Source organism: Meleagris gallopavo, chromosome 2 (assembly GCF_000146605.3).
Source record: "Meleagris gallopavo isolate NT-WF06-2002-E0010 breed Aviagen turkey brand Nicholas breeding stock chromosome 2, Turkey_5.1, whole genome shotgun sequence".
Classification (NCBI taxonomy): Eukaryota; Metazoa; Chordata; class Aves; order Galliformes; family Phasianidae; genus Meleagris; species Meleagris gallopavo.
Window position 1 is genome coordinate 1,007,071 of NC_015012.2, and position 8,333 is coordinate 1,015,403.

An 8,333-nucleotide genomic window follows, 5' to 3' on the forward strand; every position below is an offset into this window, starting at 1 on the left:
TGACAACAGCATAAGAAACTGAACCGTATTATAAATTGGAGAGAGAAAGGGGAAAAGGAAAAATGATGAAATAAAGAGAAGTCTACTTTACAACATAAATGAAGATTCTAATTAAGAAAATGAATATTAAATGTCTAACAACAAAATAATGTTCAAAACTTAGGATCTGCTGCCAATTTTTTTCTAGGAACCAAATTCCTCAGTGTTTTCTTACTGGTTTCTGTAACAGCTGATCAAAGACATATGCTAATATTTTAAAAATAAGATAGGTTTATAAAACACTCCAGCATATTTTACATTTCAGCCTGAGAATTCTCACATCAGGGAGCATTGCAACCACAAAAAAGGAAGGGCATTTACTTTGTTTTTAGTTCTACCCAAGTTTTAGTTCTATCCATTGGGTTGGTGGATGGTGGTAACTGGAAAATAGTTCTACCTAGCTGACTTGTGGGAGCCAGAAGAACAACTGATGTGTGACATGTAAGAAAAAGCACAAAACAAACCTTCCTGTCAGAGCCCTAGATTTGCTTTTTTGCAGGTAATGTTTTCTAGCAGACTAAAATTCAGAAAACTCAGGAAAAAAAGTCTCAGATTCATCAACATTGAAAATCCCTGTTTAATTCTAACTGCTTAGCAATCTAGGGCTTAAGTACAGCACATTCATAAAGTGAATGAATGGACAGCATTATTCATCACAATTGCCACCAAGACAGATGTGAAAGCACGCTGAAAGTAAAGGAATTATCCAGGGGTGGCCACAAGCAGCTCACTTCTGAAGTAGACTGGTGCTCACTGAAGAGATCAGGACAATCAAAGGCAGCACAATACTTTATATGGACAACGAACATCTCATCCAGGAAGGGAATTCCCATCCCCATACTGACAAATATTTGTGTTTGATCTACTAAATCTATTAGCACTGAGTTTTTGGAAAATATTTTACGCACTTTCTTCACCAAATATCCAGGAAAGAAAACATGTGACACTCTTCTGTTTCGAGATGTGACAGAAAGAAATTCATCATCTTGATAAACAGCTCGGTTTAGGAATGGAAGAAGCAGGCTGTAGTAAAGTAATCCTAATTTGTTACAAAGCACAGAAACTGATGACACAACAAAAATGTAGCAAAATATATGTGAGTAAGCTTGAGAATGCCAAGGCCAAAACTTTGGTGAACTTGGCACCAATTTGGAAGAAATATTTAAAATAATGCCAGGAAAAATAGGCTGAAATTTCTTACTGTAGCAGAAGCTTCATTCAGTTGCTTTTATGTCACATTAAATGAAGGCAGAATCCAAACTAGAATCATATCCTTATAGTTGGAAACATGAATGAAAATGAGTTGTTCTATTTCTACAAAATCACAGTTCAACTTCCAATTCTTTACCAGTCTTAAAATTAAATCCTATAGGTGTGATATTGGACAATGAAGCAGCACTGCACTGAAAACCACTGCATGTTGGTGGAGATCTTTTGGTAGAATGAACATTAATATTTGTGCAGGATGTTTTGATAATCTGACTACTTTCTGTGCTAAAGATAAGGGGGATTGTGGTTAAAGATGAAGATTCTGTCATAAGAAGTTGCTCTGAAATTACAGTGAATTAGCTTCACAACAGCTGAAGAGAGGCTTGTTCCCAGTCGAATTTGATGTTATATGAGCACACATCTTTCAAGAGAGACATACTCCTGGTTACTCAGAAACTGCACATAATTGCATGGACTGTGGCTGTGATTTAGCTCAGTTGTCCATAAATACAAAGCATACAGGAAGTTATGCTATGGAACAGAAGCCAATTGTTGTTGTTGTTGTTTTTTAAACTATTGAACATTTGGTCAAAACAATTCATTTGATATCAACACATATCTGTATACCCATTCCAATAACTACATATTAAAAAAACAACAACAACAAAAAAAGCAACAACAAAAGACACCATGGAAAACAGAATGCAATCCTAACAAAGTGAGACAGACAGGTGGATCAGAACACCAACTATAGCTCAGCTGGTAATAACCTGTGACAGCAGCAGGAAATGCTTAGTGTAGAGGGGAAAGGCTGATTAAATAGTTACATCTGAGAGGGAAGAAGAAGGCAGAAAAAAATTGTGCAGTGCACTTATCTGTCATCATGCATAAAGCAATTCATCCCAAACTAACTGACGAGGTAAAAGAACATTTACCTCTGGGCAGAAGGGAGACCCACAGATTCAAAATGAAAAAATAAAGCACACCCCAGGAAAAATGTGAAATGCAATACACTGTGTACAGAGCACATTCAGAATAATTCCATCAAATAACTATTTAATACAGCAAGGAACACTACATTCTCAAGAGCTATCTTTTTAACAGCAGTGTATTCATACTTCATTTAATCTGCTCTCTGTTGAAAAATAATACTCCACCATTATTCCTAATTTATCTTATGACCAATCACCAGGTCTAATAGTTAATTGAAATAGAATTGTGAAAGTTATGCTGATGGCACAAGTGCCAAAACATTCCTTGCTCCAATAAATGGACATTGTTTTCTCAGCTGTCTTACAGAAAAATGGTATTATGTCTCATGTTATGTCAACTCTGATAGAAAAATCCTGTATATCCAGACAAAAATATTCTTATGGTAGTCATTTACAAAAATGAACTGGTGACACCAAACATCTATGGAGCTCTAAGAGTTCCTCAACATAATTAGTAACACCCATGACCAGTTTGTGGAAAGTCAATCTTCTCCTTCCCCCAGAATCTAGCACGTCAATTTATATAATTTTTAGGGTTTTGAACTCAGCCTAAACAGTCTGTTCTAGGAAAAACAGCAAAGATCAAATGCAGATAGTCCATGCTATCAAACACATTCAGAGGTATAGAACACAAAGGAAAACCAAAAATCTTCACATCCACCAGGACTCCCAGCAACTCTCCAAATCATACTTCCATCACTAACACAATCTAACTGGAATGACATCATGATGCTTCAAACATGCTGATGTTCCAAGAGAATGGCTACATCACTGATACACATTTCCTGCAATTCAAAGGTAGGCTCGATGCCCACTGAATCACAGCAATTTAAACAAAAAGTCTCAGCCTACATGAGAGCAGAGCAACGCTAGTAAATTGTAAAGATCTTTGAAAAATGCAAAGATTTAGATTTCTTGTTAGTATTGTAAAGATTTACGTCTTATTTCCCTTCACATAGGAACAAGCCCTGGAAAATATTTCCAGAAATTATACCCATTGAAGATTAATTTACTTGTAAATTTTTAAAATGCTCCATCTGTGTTAACAGAGTAATTCATATGTTAGCCCATAAGGGAGTGCCTGCAGGGCCATCACAACAGCTACAAAGCAAATGCCTGTGATAACTCTCCAGAAAGATGAGAGACGTAGCGAAAACTGAAGACTGAGTTTGGAAATGCAGCATGCTCTTTCAATCTGATAACACCCCGACTGTGCTGGCTACAAAACAGATAGCTGCAAAACATGTATTAAGTGAGTTATTCCTAGGTGACCAGCAGGAATGATGTAAATACTGAACAGACTGTTCAAAACCCACCAGATTCCTGAGCAACTGACTTGACAGTAACTTATCATGAGGTAAGCTGTGTCGACAAGACTGCTTTGTAGTTTATTTAAAATGAATTGTTATAAAATGTAAATTTCAAATTTCAAATAAAAACTAATGCCAAGTAATTAATTTAATACTTTACATAAACAACAGTGGGTAAAATTATCACTGTTAAATTGCTGAGGAACCCACTGGAACCCAGTGAAATATAGGCTGCTAAATAACAAAGAATGGTAGAATCATAGGACCACCAAGGTTGGAAAAGACCTCCAAGATCAACCAGCCCAACTGTCCACCCAGCACTAACACTTCACACTAAACCACATCCCTCAGTACAACACCTAAACATTTCTTTCACGCCTCCAGGGACGGTGACACCATGCCTCCCAGAGCTACCTGTGCCAGTGCCTGACCACTCTGACAGAGAACAAACTGTTCCTAACACCCAACCTGAACCTCCCCTGGTGCAACTTGAGGCCAAAATGCAATGTTTTCACATAAACATGTTCTGTACCTGACACTATTCCACTGTAAGTATCTTCATTTTGGCGGAACCAAAAAACAGCTCAAAACAGACCATTTAGGCAGGAAGATCCATTTTGCACTGTTGGATCTACCCGTGTATTTTTCCAACCCACTTCCAAGTACCCAAATCGCAAACAGTTCTTTGCATTGTTCAGTAACCTTCATGTTTGAGAGAAGCACTGAGCTTGTGAGTTTAAAAAGATAGTTACAAACTGCTTCAGCTTAGGTATTCTTTGTTCCTGCCAGCTGCACTGAGCTGAACCTCCTATTATTCAAAACTTTTAATGCAGGATACAGTTATTAATTATCCATATGCTGTTAATTTTGCCTGTTCTAATGAATGTGCAGCCAGTCACAGACATGTATGAAACAGAATGTGTTGTAAAGTTATTACACCACCAAAATACACCAAATGTTGTATTTGAGAGAGATTCTAGTTATCCAAAGGATTCCTTTTAAGCTTTCGTGAGACTAACACCAGGACTTACATGAACAAACATAAAATTAAAGCTTTTCACCTTCTTTATGCAAGCACTGTGATTCATTCCATTGCCTATTATTTCTCTTTTTCTCCTGATTTTGTAGCAAACTATTCAAAGCAAAGATTCCAAGCTCATCCTCGGAAGATCAAACTTGCAGACAGCACATCCCTTGACACAGATCTGTGGTATGGCTTACAAGCAGCTTGCTCAAAAATTTCCAATTTGGAATTAAGTATTTAGCATGTACAAAAGCTGCTTTTTAGAATACTAGCAGTAACTCATCTGAAAAGTTACCAATGTCCCAGTAAAAGAGAGTTAGTTCTTTCTGGCTACTCCTTATTTATACTTCTTGTCACAGCATCTAATATCAAATTTTCACTTGAAATAAGTTTGAAAGTTTTTCATCTGAGATCTGTGATATAATTTATATCCAAAATTCTATATGCAAAAGAGTCCTGTATTCAAAAGAAGCCCCCAAAACAAAAAGAATTACATTCCAAATAGCAGTACCAGTTCATTAAATAACAAAGCACTGGAAATGTAGCATAAATAATAATGCATAAAATAATGCATAAAACAAAACCTAAAAATACTGACGTTCTGTTAAGGACATTATTTAACAACCCTAAGGACAGAAAAATCTTTTCAAGTCTCAAAGTACAAAACATTTATATCCGGAGCCTATGTCTTTAATCTTCTAAAAGCATCCAGGAAGGCTGCGTGTGAGCTTTTGGATAATCAGTCTTTCCACCACTGTAAATGTCACATCTACGATGGACTTCAGTGCACGCTGCATTTCTTCTTGCTGGCTACATTCAAGCAGATGCATCTACAGGTTCCATAAGAAAGCATGTTCTCAGAAATCCTGTTGTGAAAACATATCACCTACAAAATACATGCACCTATTGCAAGTAACAATATTACAAGTAATAACAATCATGACCTGCATCTTTAAAAAAGGCTTAATTATTACTTCTTTACTTGATGAATGACTCTTATCTGCCATCGTATTATGTTAAATAAAAGTATATCTAAGAAGAGAAAGTAATGTTCCCACTTGTGATTCTAACAGGCTACCTGCTTTGAGAACTTTTGTTCTGCTGTGTTCTGTAACCTCATAGCTCAGACACGGCTCTTTAGAACTTCTTTCCTGACTTGGAAAGTGAAATAACCGCTGCAAGCCCAAACAAGAATACGTCTTCAACATTAGTCTGGTATTTCTAATTCTAGGTTAGAGCCTCATCTGTACCACACTTTCATGTTCTTAGGCCACAAAAAAAGGACTAGAATTGGACACAGATCTGGAGATAAAACCGTGACATTAACACAGATTGGAGTAGGGGAAATCATGCTTGACCAAGCTGATAGCATTCTATGATGTCTTCACTGGCTGGGTAGATAGGAGGAGAGCAGTGGATGTTGTATAGCTTGAATTCAGCAAGACTTTTGACACTGCCTCCCATAACATCCTTGTTTTGAAACTGAGAAAATGTGAGATAGATGAGCAGACAGAGAGGTGGGTTGAGAACTGGCTAACTGACAGAGCTCAGAGGGTTGTGATCAGCAGAGCAGAGTCTGGCTGCAGGCCATAACTAGCGTTCCCCAGGGGTCAGTTCTGGGTTCAGTCTTGTTCAACATCTTCATCAGCAACCTGGAAGATAGGAGTTCATCCTCAGCAAGTTTGCTGATGATACAAAGGTGGAAGGAGTGGCTGAGACACAAGAAAGCTGTGCTGCCATTCAACAAGATCTGGATAGTCTGGAGAGCTGGGCAGAGAAGAACCTGATGAGGTTGAAGCACCTCTTCTATGAAGACAGGCTGAGGGTGCTGGACTTGTACAGCTTGGAGAAGAGAAGGCTGCGAGAAGACCTCATTGCAGCCTTCCAGTATTTAAAAGGGAGATTATAAAAAGAAGAGGAACCAACTTTTTGCTCAGGTAGATAGTGACAGGACAAGGGGGAATGGTTTTAAGTTCAAAGAGGGAAGGTTTAGATTGGATGTCTGGGGGAACTTCTTCACAGAGAGAGTGGTAGGGTACTGGAGCAGGCTGTCCAAAGAGGCTGTGGATGCTCCATCCCTGGGGGTGTTCAAGACCAAGCAGGCTGGGGTTCTGGGCAGCCTAGTCTAGAACCAGGAATGGAAGCTGGTGGCCCTGTCTGTGGCAGGGGGCTTGGAACATGATGATCCTTGTGGTCCCTTCCAACCCAAACCACTCTATGATTTAACAAGAGCAAGTATAGAGTCTTGCACCTGGGGAGGAATAACCACATGTATCAGTACAGGTTAGGGGATGACATGATGGAGAGGAGCTCTGTGTGGAAGGGCCTGTGGGTCCCGGTGGCCAGCAGGTTGTCCATGAGGCAGCAGTGTGCCCAGGAGGGCCAGAGGGATCCTGGGGTGCATCACAAAGAGAGCTGGGCAGCAGGTCGAGGGAGATTATTCTCCCCCTGTTCTCCACCCTAGTGAAGCCACATTTAGACTACTGTGTCCATTTTTGGGCTCCCCCGTTAAAAAAGACAGGAACCCCCTGGAAAGAGTCCAGCAGAAGGCCATAAAGATGATTATAAGGGCCTGGAGCAACTCCCATAAGAGGAAAGGCTGAGTAACCTGGGTCTGTTAGAAGACTGAGAGGAGATCTGATAAACGTTAACAAACACCTAAAGGGAAGTGTGAGGAAAACGGATGGGGCCAGGCTCTTCTTGGTGCTCTACAGCAATAGGACAAGGAGTAATGGCCTAAAACTTGAACATAACATGCAGAAGAACTTTTTTACAGTAAGGGTGATGGAGCACTGGAACAGGTTGCCCATAAAAAGGTGGTGGAGTCTCCTTCTATGGAGATATTCAAGACCCATCTGGATGCCTACCCATGCACCCTATTATAGGGTACCTGCTTTAGTAGGAGGCCTGGACTCACTGATCTCGAGGTCCCTTCCAACCCCTGCAATTCTGTAATACTGTGATTATATGTGAAGATTTAATGCAGAGCAGATGTAAAATAAATAAAATCAAGCTAATCTTGAATTTTAGAACTTAAGCTAAAGAAAGTCAAGGGGAAAAAAAAATGAGATGACAGATCTTGAACTCCAAGATTCCACAGCCTTGATTTTTAATAAGCAAGATACACTGTTCTGTAAGATGAGCTACTTCTCACAAATCCAATATAAAACTTAATACATTAGCTGATATAAAATTAAATGTTTGTCATTTTTCAACTTTAAAAAGATAAAAATAAATATCCAAGCTTTTCCTATTTTGTTGGACAAGGTTTTTTCTTTTCCCATTTCAATAATGAGTTAAATCACATTGATTTAAATACTCAAAACTCTACTTGCAATTTTTAATAACAACAACTTCTTCCTTGTCCAAACAAACACACAAGCTGGGACTGGGCAAGCAGCAAATCTTACTTTTCCTACTATTGTACCTAACCTTCCACTGGGATACATAATTACTACTCTGTTTAAGAAATGTAGACAAGTAACAGCCATTCTCAGACATACTGCTATAAATTGCTTAAGTTTTTTCCTCATTTTATCTCAGTACGTATTTTTAAAATCACATTTGATAAGATTCTGTAACTATATATTTCAACATGTTTTATGTATTAATACGTATATTTAAGAAACAAATATTAATGCCAACTCACACCAGTGCAAGGGCTTAAGACCTAAATACTCCATAGCAATCAATCATAACAACATGAATGACCCCCATAACTTCCTGAGAAAATGGCTTTTCCCCCCCTCCCTTTTTTTT